General features: G+C 34.0%; 1 long non-coding RNA gene across 1 annotated transcript; it reads right to left on the bottom strand.

Moving 5' to 3' along the window:
* Nucleotides 1-9,886: 9,886 nt before the first annotated feature.
* LOC145166214 (uncharacterized) lies at nucleotides 9,887-11,574 on the bottom strand. The gene is made up of 3 exons (XR_013740426.1): nucleotides 11,064-11,574; nucleotides 10,553-10,642; nucleotides 9,887-10,099 (listed from the first exon to the last, which is right to left on the bottom strand). It is a non-coding gene; the product is annotated as an uncharacterized LOC145166214 (long non-coding RNA).
* Between the last annotated feature and the right edge of the window lie 3,745 nt (nucleotides 11,575-15,319).

The following is a 15,319-nucleotide window of genomic DNA, read 5'->3' as shown; positions in this document are numbered from 1 at the left end:
GAATTCTACTTGTCGATTAGGGGGCAATCCGAGAAGGTATTCGGGAAAGACTTCCAGATAGTCACACACCACCGAAATATTCTGCACCTCCTTCTTTTCCAACTTAACATCGATCACGAACGCTAGATATGATGTACATCCCTTGGCCAAACACTTTCTGGCTTTCATTATTGAAATGATTCTAGAGTTTACTCTGCGTTTGTCTCCATACACCATAAACGACTCTTTCCCTGGTGGTTTTACTTTTACTATCTTCTTTCTACACAATATTTCGGCATCATTGGCGCTAAGCCAATCCATTCCTAGAACTATGTCGAAACCATTTAACTCAATAGGCAATAATTCCTCGTGGAACTTATTCCCATTCAAGTCAATGAGGATGTTTTTCATACGATGGCTAACAGGTATAAACTTGCCACTAGAAATCTCGACTATTAAAGCATTAACTAGTCTATCAACAAGCAAAGCTAGTTTTCTACCAAATTCATGCGAAATAAAGGAGAAATTGGCTCCAGAATCAAACAAAATTTGGGCAGGCAATTCGTTTACGAGAAAGGTACCTGAAGCGACATCGGCTTATTTTTTCGCAGCTTCAAGTGTCATCTGAAAGGCTCTCGCCTTCGGCTTTGGTGGAAGATTGGGCTTTGCTGCATCCTTCTTCTTCGGTCAATCCCTCAAAATGTGCCCTTCTTCATTACACCCAAAACAGACATTCTTATTGAAGGTGAATTCATTGGCATAATGCCCAGGGTTTCCATATTTGTAACAAGTGACTTCCACGCTGCATTTCCCAGCATGTTTCTTCTTACACTTGTCACACCACTTGGCTTCGGCTCCTCCTCCGAATTTCCTCGAACCAGTCTTCGAGAATTTGTTCTTTTTATTGGAACCTGAAGTTCCTTCAAACTTTATCTTTTCGCCAAATTCAACCTTGCTGGCGGCTCTCCCCTTAATCATATCTTCAACAGACTTGGCAGCCCAGATAGCTGCCTCCAAAGTAAGTGCCTGACGTACTGGCACCGCATACTCCCATGGAAGTCCCTTTGCGTACCTGTCAATTTTTACCAGCTAATCTGGGACAATACGCAAAGCAAACTCCATTTTTTCTGTGAATTTATTTGTGTATTTATCAACGGTCATACTTCCCTTCTTCAACTTCAGAATTTGGTTTTCTAGCTCAAGCACATTTTGGGCCGAGCAGTACTTGCGCTTGAAGTGCACCAAGAACTCTGCCCAAGTCAGTTGCAGTGGCTCATTAGGGCTTAGGGTTTTCCCCAGAGTGTTCCACCAACGAGCAGCGCTACCTCTGAACTGACGCACTGCAAATGTGGTTTGTAACTTACCTTGGCAACCACATGTCATGAAAGCCAATTCCATTTCCGAGATCCAATCAATTACTCCGACGAGATCTTCTTTTCCAGTGAAGGTTGATGGCTTGAAAGTCATAAAGTCTTTATACTTGCACCCATTTCTCTCCACTCTATCCTCGTGGTTATTTCTCCCAACCACAAGCGGTTCACTATGACCAACAGATCTACTGTTGTTTCCTTCTTCAGATTGATCGTCATTTAATTCACGTTGTTCAACAGGGATTGAAGGTTCATTCCTGTTGTTCAGAAATATTTGCCTCATTTCCTCCCTTTGTTCAACCATCATTGATTGAATCATGGCTCGTACTCCAGCCATGGTGATGGGTTCTGGTGCAGCTCCTGCTATAGGAACCTGTTCCACCACTTGGGATTGAGGTTGTTGGTTTCTGTTTGCATTTCCAGCTCCACTTCGGGTTCTTGCCATTATAATCTATATACCGAATAAGGCGAATTTAGGTCTTTATTCCTTGATGGATATTTAAATTCTCCTTATCACTCCGAAACGTTTACATGTTAGTTCTAATATCGTAATCGTACGCTTAGAATCCTACACACATAAGGTTTCCAGATCCGGTCGGCAACAGACCACAGACCCGAACAATTAATGGCATATATGACAAATATATAGCATTTAGCACATAAAAGCATTTTAGGCATCTTTCCTAAAATATACTAGTGCTCGTGTCTAAAATATACTAGACACTCATCTCACAATCATCACTTAGCATTCTAAGTTTAAGTCTAGAAATCCTACAAATTCCTAGTTCGCTTAAACTAATGCTCTGATACCAACTGTGACATCCCCTAATTTCTCGGCCAAAAAAGACCGATTTAATTTATGCTTTTTAAAATAAATTCAGAGAAATCCTTTTAAAAGATGTTGCAGAATTGGTCCCCAAAACAAAACATGATAAAATTTTATCAAAACCTTTCTTTAAGAAATATATATTTTCATTTTATATCAAAACCTCGGGATGTCATGTTCCGATACAGATCAAAAGCATAAACAAGACATTATAAGCCTTACAACAGTTATTACAACTACTGGCCTATAATCCAAAAATCTCTCATCATGATCCGACTATGCTCGGGGTCCACTACCTGTAATATAAAAAGCTGAGTGGGTCAGGCTTGGGAGCCTGGTGAGCATATAGGGCTTTCAACTCACAATAATAATAAACTTATTAAATTCACCAATCAACAATAACCCTGATTACCCATTCCCGTTATCCTCACTTTACGTCCCTAAACACCTATCACAAGGGACCTAGCCTAAGGATTATCATCTGGGTGGACACTACTGCTAAGGGGACTCCTCAACCATACATGTCCTAAAGGCAACCATGAGGGGGATGGAGTACGCCAATGAACATATAGTTCACCAACACCTACAAGTTGTGAACCTGCTAGTGTTCCACTGGACTGTCTAGAAAGGTCCGTGGTCGTCATCTATACTCCGCTAGACGACTACAACAACAACAACAACAACATCGAGGCCTCTCACCATTTTAACACACATCGACTATTTCGTCTACCCATGTTTTACCCAACATATTTGTAGATAAAATACATATTTAGTTTAAAACCTGTGCAAAACATCTATTCAACAGTCACTTCAAATAAACGATTAATATAATTACACATAGCACGTATTTTATAGAAAATACTTCATATCTAGGTGTAAGATGAAAGTGACTACACACTCACATGATTTAATGATAATCGGGCAACACTTCGTTTCCTAAAACGATCGTTTCTAATAAAACCGGGAGTTTTATTGAGAAACCGGGCTCTGCGAGGGTTGGGCTTCAAAACCGAAAAGATAAATTTCTTGGGCTTCTCAGGCACTTCGGGACGTGTTACGGGTGTTTGGTATGATACCGGGGCTTTGGGGGAAGTTGGAATGGAAGAAATATGGGTTTAGGGGTGTAAAATAACACTTTTCCAAAATATACCCGGGAGGTCTCGCAGCCCCCCTTTTATAGGGCCGAGGTTCGGATCCGAAGCAATGAGAAGAAGACACGCGTTGCAGGTGCGAGGTTCGGAGGCGAGAGAAGGCTGATGGCGGTGCGAGGCTCGGACACGTGTGGTCTTCGGATTGGTCCAGCTTCGAATGACTCACCTGCTTCGGATGACTCATCGAGATCGGACACGGAGAAGGCACGGGACAGCTTCTGATTGGCCGAGCCTTCGGTGCGAGGATGGTGCGACACGACTCACCAACTGGCCTCGAGTGACTCAACAATTCGGACACGTGGCGCGCTACGAGCGAGGGTGACGTGGCCGGAGCATGACTATGCGAAATTTCTCGGATTTCGTGTTTTTTTCTTGATTTTTGTTCAAAAACTTCTAAAATCCATAACTTTCGCATACGGGCTCCGTTTTTGACGTTCTTTATATGCACGCGTAGGTAAAATTACGCTCTACAACTTTCGTTTAGACTTCGTCGGCTAATTTTGACTTTAATTTTAATATTATTATTTTTAACAGACCGGGACAGGAAATCCGTTAAAAATTCATAACTTCTTCATCCGACGTCCGTTTTCGTCTTTCTTTTTACCGTTGTACTACTATTTACGAGACCTTAGATTCTCGTTTAGGTTGTGTTGGCTAAAAATCACTCGATCTAAAATTCGAGTTTTTAGCTGTCTACTACTAAACTGATACTTAGAAAAATCATAACTTCCTCATACGAAGTCAGATTTGGGCGTTCTTTTTATGCATACTCTCGGTTAATGAACACTACGACTTTCATTTAGATCACTACGGCTAAAAAGTAGTTTATCAAAAACTCACTTTTTACGTCATTCGGCACCGTGCCGGTTTTGTCGCGAAACTTCGACAGGTCATAACTTCTTCGTTATAACTCGGATTTCGATATTCTTTATATATCCGGAATCCTTGTCACGACCACTAAAACTTTCTTAATAGATATCGACTTTATCTAATATTTATTTTCGACGCTCATTTTTATTCTTAATTAATTAAATCCTAATAATTAAGCATAAGACACATAATATTCACATAATATTCACATATTTCCTTTTCATTTCTTCAAAATTAGTTACAAAGGTTAACCTAGACTATTACGTCAATATTAATGCCTAGCCTAGAAACACGGGCGTTACATAAACCCTTTACTGGTAAGTTTCTAGTTTTGTATACCAAATGTTCTATTTGAAAAGTATGTTTTGTACTAGAAAACTGTGCATTGAATTAGTGTCCTATGGCCTGGCCCATACCTAGTACCCCTTATGATTACTTGGTGTATACGGAACATATATAAAGCTAAGATCTGATAGATAGTAGGCTGGGTGAATCTACTCTAAGCCCACAACCAAACAAGGAACAGGAAATGAAGCGGAAAGCACACATCCTACTACCTGTCAGACCCGCTTAATATATATCCGTGAATGCATACACTAAGGAATCATAAAGTTAGCATTATAGGCCCCTTTCTACTGAATGTACTAGACTCGACTGTTCTGTTTGTCGTTTGTAAAATGTAAGTTTTCCCTAGTTTATAACTATCTTGACTCGAAAGTAGTTTGCATTAACTTTCAAGTGGAACTGTCACAAAATGAAAGTAATGGGAAATTATAAGTACACAGTTGTCTTTTGAATTGACATCCTGACGTACTGATTACCTTTAAAACATGTTTGTTTTATTAAGGTCATAATGTGATGAGTAGTACCCATACTATACGCTCTCCCTGCAAAAGATTATGGGGACCAAACGCAACTTCCACAAACAAATTGCTAGGCCGTGTAAATTCACATTAAAGTTATATGATCATGTATACCCAATTTTACTATCACCTTTTGTTTAGAACAATGAGTTAGTGATTCATTGGTATAATTAGATCCTATAGTGTTCTCCTGCTATAGCATTTAGTATGTTCGTTCTGTTATAGTATCTTAGTATGTTCTTTCTGTTATCATGCATAATGTATAGTATGTCTCTCTGATGTATTGTATCTACCTCCATGTTTCTCTTTATATTATGCTCTAGTATCTAGTATGAACTGAACCTCTAAACTATACCCCTTATAGTTTACTAGTGTTTTACTTGAACTGTTACTGAAAAGTCTCATTTTTCTACTAAGTTATGCTGGTACTTTAAAAACGGAGTTTTGTTAAACTATAAAGTAACATAACTTTAAAAGAGTTTTTGAAATGTTTTGATCACTTATAAAAGACATAAGCAATCTTTTGAAAGATGTTTATAACAAACAATTACACAATTATCATTGTGTTCAACTTGTATTCCCCCCCCCCCCCTTAAAAGCATTTTAAACAGTTAAAAGATTCATTATAGGGGTATGAACTCACCTTATGTGGGTGATTCAAACGAATATGCGCGTAAGGATGAGAAGTTCCACGAATGAAGTCCCGAAACAAAAACGAGTCCTAAATGACATATAAGGCATGTAATTGCATGAATATAGTGTTTATAAGAAACTAACATGCAAGGAAACGCCTTTAGGGACTAGGAAACACTTGGACCAAGTGTTAGAATCACATGTTATTCATATAAGGGGAGTGTACGGCCACTATAGGGAGTGTGCGTCCATGGGTGTACGGACATGGAGTGTGCGGCCGCACACTCATGGTAATAAGTGCAAAAAAGTGTTTTCTAATGAATGGGAAGCTTGTAGGACAATTGCTCATCAAGTGTTGAAGCTAGAATTGCATTTTGAAGGCCCTTTAGGGGTGTTTTGAGGGGTGTACGGCCACACATGGGTGTACGGTCGTACACTCCTTATGTTCTTGAGTTCTGGACATTTTTAGGGTGTTAATCTAGTGTTCTTAACAAGTTCTAAGCATAAGCAAGGAGTACTTACAATCTGGAGGCTCAAGAAGGCTCACAATCACCAAGAACAAGTGTGTGTTCTTGGTGTTCTTGGTGAAATGGATGAAGATTTGAAGATCTAGTCAAAAGATGATTTCAAATGGATGAAATCAAAGGTTGTTTCTTGGTGAAGAAGGATAACAACAAATCAAAACGGAAGAAAGGCTTACATTCTTGAAGATCGGGTGAAAGGCTCGATGATAGTTGGGAGAGAAATCGATGTTCTTAACTTGGAAACTGAGGAAATGACCTAGGAATGGAAGGATATCACCCTTATGGAGGGGTGTACGGTCATGATGGGTGTTCGGCCGCACACACATGCGTACGGCCGTACACTCATGTGTACGACCGTACACTCCCTCAAATGGAGTGTAGGGCTTGATTTCAAGGCTAGGAACTTACGCGAACCAATCCTATACTCAATGCTTGAATGTACTGAGCTTTGAACCCTTAAACAGACTCTAAACAAGGCTAACTGATAGCAGAAACGAGTCTGACACTCGGTTAAGTCGAAAGGCTGGACTTTACAAGGCAAAAATTTTCGGGTTGTCACAGTAAACCATTTATTTCTTGATGATAAATTTTTATACGTTGATGTTTTCAATGTTGTTAAGATGAATTTTAACTTTGTTCTTAATTTTCCTTTTCAAACATATGAGTGTTTGGACTTGCTGACTGGAAAAGAATGTGAGCATTTTGTGGTGTTTTATGCAGTAATGACTGTACAGTTAGTCATGTTTCCATAAAAGAGAGACCCACTTTGCCTTAGTGAAAAAATATATGGGTAATGTTATTGGATTGTTGAATAACTAGAGGTCATTTATATGAAAATCAATATTTTGATTTTGGTTGTTGGCTATTAATACTTGTGAACTAAATTACACATAAAGAGAAAGATGAAAGCTAATAGCAGAGCATTGTTCATTTTGGTGCATGCTTGGTGTTATACCGAAAGAAAGCATGGTTGTTTTGGCTAAGACGAAATAAGAAAAGGCCTATATTGTAAGTTTAGGATTAAATATAGGAAATAACAATCTATTTTTTAATTATTTTTTTATTATGTCATTTTACTTTTGCTTATGTCTGTTACAAATGGTAATGTGAAACAGTCCATGATTAGTGTGCACTCTACCTAAAATAACATTGTATTTCTAACAAATGATAAAAAATTTCATCACTACATGTAATTTCAGAGAGTGGAAATTCAACTGCAAAGAAAAAATTTTCCAGCCAATGTTGCATAGTCTGTAAGAGGTGACTTAACAATTTTGCTCACTTAGTTCATATTTTATATTTATCGTCGATTTATTATATTTAAAAACTTCACTTTATTTGGTGTGGAATGCTCTTTAATTGTGTTTAGTTATATTAATTACTTGTATTTTTTGCTGAAAAAGAAAGAAAACATTAGTAGGTTTATCGGATGTGATCCATTAGTATCTCTAACAATTAGCAATAATTGGTTTTGGTTTGCATGTGTTGTGCGGTGACCAAGACGTATTTGAATTTATTCTCTGTTGAGGAGGTGTATGGAAGATTCTTCTTGAAAGTGATGTACTAAGATGGTAATTCATTTATTGACTCATTTTATAGCTAGCTATCAATATTTATAATTTTTGTTTGATTATTGTTAGTAATAATTCTTAGATCAATTTAACAGGAGTTGGTTTGGTGTATTTTAGCTTTTAATTCTGACAGATGGATAGAGTTTAAACAACAAAAGAAAGAAAAATCCAGTTATAATATATACTTATACATGTTACTTCATACTCCTAAGATGCTGAGCATGGAAGGAGAATCTAACAAATAACACATTAAAGGAAATTTCGAAAAAAAAAGATATGGAAAAGAATAATGATCTGAATTTTTTTTCAAGAATTTGCTTGCTTGGCTAAAACAAATATAATATCAGTTTTAAAAAAGCGTTAATTCCAAAAAAGTCTTGGACAAAGTTTAGTATGAGCAACTATGCATTGATGAAAAAACATAGCTGGTCAAAATATGTGATTGGTGAATTTTATAAATATTCTCTTACTATTTTATTCAACCGTACTAAAAAATAAAACTGTTTGACTATCACTTGATATTTACTAACATTCAAGTTTCATGCCTAATGACAGTCAATAAAATCAATTCTGGCCAATTGAAAGCTTAAAAGGGCGAGCCTAAAGATTCAAAGTTCCAACTCTTCAATTAAGAAAAAGCTTAAATACGCATCTGTTGTGTAAAAAGAAGGGCCAAATAGGATTGATTATTTTCAATGTTCATAATATACAAGGTTCTAAAGGAATGAATGGTTTGGTGTTTTATTCCTATATGTGTAGATGCGAGTTGATGTAAATTCTCGTATATTGGAAAATTAGTTTTTTCTTATTTTAATTGGTCGTTTAACTATGAAGTTAGCTAATAAGCGAATGGTTGTTTCCTTGTTTTAGTTTACACATTATGGTTAAAGGGAAGTTTTTTATAATTACAAATTTTATTCCAATAAATGAATATTCATAAAATAAAGGAGTATGAGGAAAAAATTTAACTATGATATGGCTTAAAATATTCCTTAATGACAACCACGAGTTATTTATGTGTTAAAAAATGACATGACCTTATATGAGAAGTTATATATGGGTGTTTATATCTTTCTAAGTAATAAAGGTAAGACAGTTGTCTTTTTTTAACCAATAATAGTAATAAATTTATCTTTTTGACAAATAAAAGAAACATATTTCTCCTTTTAACAAATTACATCAACCTACTTATCTTTTTCACCAATGATAGTCACACTTATCTTTTTAACCGATAATAGCAAAATACTAATTTTCTTTAGCCAATAATATCAATTTACTTATATTTTTCACGCATTGACCATGGAAATGAATTGATTTGGATTATAATTTATATGATGGAATCGACATAAAATATGTTTGTATATCATTTTTTCTTATTAATGCAACACAGTTTGGAAACACTATCTAATTATAACATCGAGTGTAAAAAGTTTTCACCATCTAAACAACATAAATATTAATATAAACTACTTTCATAAATATTAATATAAACTACTTTTTGCAATTATATATTATTATGTTTGTCCTTGTGGGTGATTTTATCTAAACCAATAAGTTGATAATGTTGACTTTCAGCTCTACATTGAATAATATTTGAGTTTTTGACTCTTAAATTGATTGTCTTCTTTATTTTATTTATGTATGCAAGACCATTATAGATATTATTTCAAGACATGAAAGATAATTGGGTAGATTTGTCATGTACATTGCTAATATAGGAACAAATGAAAAAAATATACTATAAAACCAACTAAAATCAATATATTGTTTATACATTTGTCAACCTGTCCACCGGACATGTATGTCAATAGTTATTATCGGTTTCTTAATTACTTTAATTATTTAATAACTGATTTATTAAATCTAATAACGGTAGTATAAAAAGCAGTATGAGGGACCAAATTCATTCACACATTTACCCCCTAGGAGGTAATCACGCGGGGTAAATTGTGAAGACTAATAACATCTTAGGTTTGCCAATGTTTGAACTTTTGACCTTCTTTATAAACAGTAACACCCCATCTTATATTTGTTTGAAACCTATAGATTTTTAAGAAAATACCTTAATGACATATAGTAATATCTTGTAAAACTTGATCTAAAGATAAACATTTTCCAAATATCAACCAGCTTGGGGAGTTACAACTAGTATCACACAACCATAGTGAAGCATACATAATTACAAAAACAAAGTTTCAAAAGGTAGATTGATCATCTACATAGCTTCACTTCATCATCATCTACTTCTTGTGATCTACAAAAAGGTCCATATATAACAACTACCCCATCTGGTTATTTGCATGCACCTGAACCTGTAATACATGAAATTTATAACAAAGTACAAAAGACATTACTATCTCTTGAGCTACATGTGTTTAGACATAAAAACTATTGGAAAGCATTTCATACAAATGATGTGCACATGCTACAATCCACTTTTCTTTTAATCAATTCAATCACATGCTACAAGCCATGATGTGCACATGCTACAAGTATAAGCTTTTTATAACTCATAGGCCAAAGGGAAAAGTTCACAATATCAACATAAAGCAATTGATATCATACTTACATACTCTAGAAGGATTATATTAGCAAAGCAATAACAAGTATGCAAATTTTCTATACATACTCTAAAACAGAGTTCATAACAATAGCATATAGAATTCTTTACACCATAAACACATACTCTTGAGAATAGTTCATAAACTAAAACATATAGCATATCTTGGAAATTATAATCACATAAAAAGTCCACATGTACTCACCTCAAGAAGCTAACATTCTGTTAAGAAATTTGGCAAACATTGCTGATGATGAAGATTTCTGGTCACCTTTCCTTTTGCCTCCGGAAGCACCTACAGAAAAGCAGTTTAGCAGACTGTATATGCATAGAAACAATGCAATACTACCAATTTGGTGGTGATTTAATCTCACATTCATCACTGTGATCAGAAAGCTGTATTGTCATGTATTAAGGCCCATGTAAATAATAGAATTCCATATGAATAGTGCTACAAAATCTTTCTCTATTCATATGACTGGCAGGTCCATTGATAATAACCATGGTCTAATTTGATTCAATCATATAAACATGAAATACCAATACCCCCCAAAATCAATCGCTAATTTTCAAGCTGCAAAAAGTTATAGATACCAAATATAGCAACTTCGGAATAATCAATCAGTGGATGATATACCAAATTTAGTTCCCAATGTGCGTGTTTTAAGATTTAGAAGCATTCCACTGACATAAAAGGGGAAGAAAAAAAGCAAAACCTTCTCCAGTTCGAGTTTATTTCTTCGTTCGAGTTCATCTTCGTATCTCTGGAGAGTTGCCTTGAGCTTTTCGCCCCTATCAGGCAACTTATCACTTAGTGTTACCAAGAATCTTTTAGATCTCGCAATATACTCGGTAATTTCATCGTATGATTTCGTCTGGAGTTCCAAGTCTTCCTTATGATTCTCTTGCGCGTCACCTTCACTGCGGCCGCATTTTGATTTCCTCTTCGATGTCACAAGAAGTTCCGTTGGACGATCGTCGTCACCGGATGACGAAGGTAAGAGCTGCTTCCAGTTGATGGCCAACTTCCTCCTCTTGATTTTGCTGCAACCGCTTTTTCCCTCGATTCCCATGCATAAAATGTGTGTGAAATCGTCGGTGTTTGAGGTCTGGGCTGTGGTTGCAGAAGAGGATTGACTGAAAGGGGTGTGGAGAGGTCTGGGCTTCGGTTACTGCACCGCTTAATAAGCGGCGAGGGAGAGAGAGAGAGAGAGACCGAGAGACGTGCTAAATTGGAAAACACGATTGAAGGGTTATCTATTTATTATTTATTTTTCTTGGTTTAAAAAATTCATTACTTTTTATACTATAAAAAGGATAGCCATCCTTGTGTATCACATTTCCAAGTTTAAAACTTATTTTTGGATAAATTAGATTATAGTTTATCAGTTTATTATTTATTAGTTTATTTATTTGCGGTGATAATCTACTCTTGAAAGTTTTTTTTGTCACATGTCATACTCTCATTTAATTTGATAAATGTTATTTTATGGTTTTTTTTCTATTTTAATAAATTTCACATAATACTTTAATGTAATAATTACAATATATCTAATCTAATAAATAACATCAATTTCATTAATGGAATTACTTTCTTATTTTAAAATTCACAAATTAAAACTCATTAGTTTATTATTTTATTTATTTAAATTTAAAAGATAAAAAATCAATTTTAATAATTCATTATTTTTCTTATTTTTTTATAAATCCAAAGTTCATAAATAATAGACATTTATATTTATTTTTTTTAATTAAACCATGTAATACATGGGTCTTACGCCTAGTAAATAATAAGTAATAAGCAATGGGAAAGATGCTTATTAAAATCAATTTATTTAGCTTATCCCTACCACATTTAGTTTATCCCTACCACGATAAGCTGATTTTTAAGAATTCCTATCAAAATACTTAAACTTAGCTTAATGTGGTGAGAACAAACAATAAGCACCCTTTTTTTTTTAAATTAACTTATTAGTTTATTAGTTTTTTAAAAAACTAATAAGTTAAAAAAATGTTTGAGCTATTTAAAAAGGTTTTACAAACAATTTTAGATAGATAAAATAAAAGAGTTTCAAAAAGCTATAAAATCTTAGTTTTTTAATAGCTTTTTAGTTTTTTCTATCATCTTTTACCTCTTAGAAGCTAATTCAAACACCTTTTAAAACCGACTTATACAACAAAAGTTAAACCAAACATTTTTTAAAAATTTCTTTTTCAAAAAACCATAAGCCAATGATCACTTTTACCAATTACACTTTTAAGATTAAAAAGCTAAGCCAAACATACCCTTAATTAATGAAAAACCATGATTGAGAATTTATTAATTTTTTTTAACATACATTAAACAAAAAACAACTAACAAGATGTTAGCGGTTACAAATTACAAGAAATTCAAGAAACATTACACCAATCGAACCAACATAATTTAGAGAACTTAGTACGATATTTTATCCACTCAAGGTAGCACACCTCAATTTTTTGAACACCAAAAAATTTCGGGCTTTGCAAAATGAACCAAAACACTGAATAAATTAAGGTCAAACGAAGTTTACGATCTTTCTTTCCCACTCCTTATTAATGGATATACAATACATTCTGCTTCTGCAAAAAAACTATGAAACTCTTGATTAAACTTGCAAGTTTTGAAATTGAGTTTATTGAATCTCAAAAGATCGTGAAAGGTGTTATAAATAAATTAAATGGTCAAAAACTAAATGTACATATAAATTAGTTATATTTATATAATGTATTGTAACCGTAAATTATATAACCATTTTGGTTTTATAATATTAGATACTATATTTACCTTTTTAATATGGTAATATATATATATATATATATATATATATATATATATATATATATATATATATATATATATATATATATTTCCTAAGTGTTGGGATATGTTTAGAATTAGTGTAAAAAATTATGTCATTACGAAGGGGTTTGGTGACTTGGTTATGTGGCTTTAAGGCGTATTGTCATGGACTCAAGTTCGGGCCTCCATAGGGTTTGTAACACCATTAACCTCACCAATATGCTATATTCTTATTTGCTAAGTTACGTTACTCATCATGTTCCATGTTGCTTTACCGCATTGGAACATTCTGATTGTACTAATGTGAATTGTTATGTGACTTACACAAGTCTAAGTCCCTTGGATCCCAATTGAATTTCAATTTCTCGAACACAACTTGTTTAAATGACATACTAAGTGCTTAAACATCCCCTTTGAATATATTCAATTTCTCGATCATGTATGCGGGGCCTCTTTCTCAAATGAGAGGTATTTTCAATAGAATCTTAAACCCTATTAGTAATGGTGGTATATTCTGAGAATCTAATGAAATCTCTAGTTCACCTATGATATAATATGAAAACTCTCACTCATGTGAACCATGTAATTATGTGTGTTATTAATGTTTTTTTTTGCATCTTTATTGTGTGTTTATAACATCTTTAACCCAACAACTAGTATGACTATATATAGGAAGGTTAAGATCGATAATGTGAAAAATCATGATTTTGGATTTTGGGAGATGGAGATCGAAGATTATCTCCATGAGAAAAAAGTTATACAAACTCTTATTCAATTGAAAACCTTAAGAGATGAAGTAGGAGGTGGACACCTGTTGAACTAACATGCACTTGGTGTGTTTAGATTTTTGTTGGCAAATAATGTTGCATATAACATTGTTAACGAGAAGACAATGTTTAAACTAACCAAGACGCTATCTAACATGTAGGAGAAACCATCGACCGTGGATAAGATTTTCTTAATTATAATGTTGGTGAATACAAAAATAAAATAAAAGAATGTCAGTGACAAGTGACAAGTGACAGATCTGACAAATGAATTTAATTTGATACAATCCAGGTAAGTTTCATTTTATATTAAATTTGATGATGAAGTTCATGTGGTGCAACTATTATATTCACTATGGAACACTTATGCAGTTAGGAGTTCATCAGGATTTACTAATATTATCTTTAACGGCATTCACGACATGATCGTGAGTGAGGATATTCACAGGAGGAATGCATGAGAATGTTCCAACGGTTTGTTTAGTACATGGTACAAATACATGAGATCCAATAAAAGGGTAACAGTAGACGAATATTGAAGTCAATGAAGAAAGGTCCGTCCAATTATAGGAAATATATTACTTGTTAGAACTCTAACGAAAATAGCGACTTCATAAATCAATGCCTAAAACCATCAAAGGGAATAAGTAGATGAATATGGCAACATATTTTGATGATGACTCATTTGCAACATATAAATTATGGGTGAATCCTGGATTATGGATTCTGCTGCCTTGTTTCATGTTAGTCATTGTAGAAAAGCAATGCAAAATTTCAGGCATTGTAGTTACGAGTTGAGGCATCACTGTTACAAATAGTTAATTCTTGATTCAGAACTACCCCTGATCAATATAATTTGATCACAACCATATGATTTTTAAAGATCAAAGATTTTAAATTATTCCTATATATGTATATGTCATGAAAAAAACTAAAATATATACACAAAACATAATATTTAACGTGTTTCGATCAATGTGAACTACATCTATAAGGTAATATGGAGTATTCATATCCACGAGCTTGGAATGTAATCGTTTGGTACTATTGTAAGCCTAGCTATTAGCATTATTATACAGACATTCGAACAAAACAAACCCCTCAATACACACACATACACACACACACATATACATACACATACCAATTATTTATCCAATTAAAATCGAGTGTTAGGGTTTCTTTATTTAGCTCGGGTGGCTAGGTTATTCAAATCTAAAGTCATGTTTAACATATACTTTTTACTTGTCTCAATTAAGTAACTTAATAGATTCATATGACATTGACAATAATGTTAACTCGTTATGTGGTATGCATATATTCTAGAAAAAATGGATAATTTAACCTATGCTATTTATTGAAGTTATGCTGAACTGAAAAATGA

This window comes from Lactuca virosa, chromosome 3 (assembly GCF_052849685.1).
Source record: "Lactuca virosa cultivar CGN04683 chromosome 3, Lactuca_virosa_CGN04683_v6, whole genome shotgun sequence".
NCBI lineage: Eukaryota > Viridiplantae > Streptophyta > Magnoliopsida > Asterales > Asteraceae > Lactuca > Lactuca virosa.
The sequence above is the reverse complement of the archived record's forward strand: the minus strand, read 5'-3'. Positions and strand labels throughout refer to the sequence as shown.